Genomic DNA, 1,375 nt, shown 5'->3' with positions numbered 1-1,375 from the left:
CAGACTGCCATCCTGGAAGGTGGGTACTACCTTGCGTCAGCCTCAGGCCACCCACCTCCATGGGCTGCTGAAGGAATGCATTCTTATGGAAGCACACCCCTCAGCCTGGGTTCTCCAGAAAGCAGAGCCGGATATCAATGCTTCTGTGGCTACTAGAGGAAGACAGGAAGAGCCAGAATTAAAATGAGGTCTCCATTCTCCAGCCCTCCATGATCCTTGCTGGTGGCATCATCACTGCTTGGACTAAGTCCCCTGGTGGAGTCGTTGCCCCAAACCTGCCCTGACTGGGAAGTAAGATTGGGAGCCTTAGTTTCTGAGAAATGGGGGTCCCCCAAAATCCTTCCTGACTTCAAGGTGTGTGATTCTCATCTAATATTTGGTTCACAGCCCTCTCTCATGCAGCAAATGGGTGTGAATCCCTCCTATGGCAGTGTGTGGTGGGCATCCCAGGGTCCCAGGGGAGATTTGAACCAGTTACTGGGCTAGGTGCAACTTAGAATCAGGGCCAAACAGAAGGGTGTCTGAGTTACCCAGAGCCCCATACAGGTTCTAGTGGGTGAATTTATAGTGGAATCAGGCAACATAGACACAAGGTTTTTCTAGCCAAACTCAGCAACTCTGGAGTGAGGATGAAGGAAAATGGATAACAAGGTCTTCCTGGGTTTGGGACATGTCCAGGCCACAGTTCAGTGCCAGGATGTCACCTGAAGTGGCCCAGTGGAGGGATCCCAGTGTGGGGGATGGTAGGGATCCAAATTCTCCAGTGACCCAAAAGCATAAGGTCTCAGCACTGAGGCTTCAGTCAGTGTGGGGAAGGTTCTACGGCCTGGATGAGCTGGGGAGACAGAGCAAGTTGTAGTAGGAGATGCAGCAAGGAATGGAAGGCTGAATTCTCCAGGTGAGAAGCCCAGGTCCAGAGAGGTGACTCACTCAAAGGTTCTGTAGCTCTGGAACAGCCAAGGCAGTGAACACGGCCCTGCCACTCTTGCTTCAGCACCATGACTTTCTCCTTCACCTTCAGTGGCTGAGTGCAGAGAAAGTAACCATGTAAGATGGGACAATGTCCTGTAGGCTTACAGGAGAGACACCGAGAGTGGAGAGATTGGCTGCAGAGAGGCTGGTGGAACTGCAGTTCGAAAGCAGGACAGGGCAAGGATCTCCGTCCTCCCTGCAATGAGAGTAGGGAAAGCTTTGATTTCCTAGGTAAGAGCAGAGAGACGTCACCAAGACAGAAAGCCCCATTTCTGTACACAGTGGGGAGAAGAGGACTTTGCACACAGCCGAGCAATGCTCAAAGGGGGGATTTGGAGTCCTGGTGACATGTGTGTTTGTGTGTGTGCAAGTGTGTGTGTGTCATGTGTTGTGGTACAGTAGG

The sequence above is a fragment of the Colobus angolensis genome, unplaced genomic scaffold, assembly GCF_000951035.1.
Source record: "Colobus angolensis palliatus isolate OR3802 unplaced genomic scaffold, Cang.pa_1.0 Scaffold88, whole genome shotgun sequence".
Classification (NCBI taxonomy): domain Eukaryota; kingdom Metazoa; phylum Chordata; class Mammalia; order Primates; family Cercopithecidae; genus Colobus; species Colobus angolensis.
The sequence above is the reverse complement of the archived record's forward strand: the minus strand, read 5'-3'. Positions refer to the sequence as shown.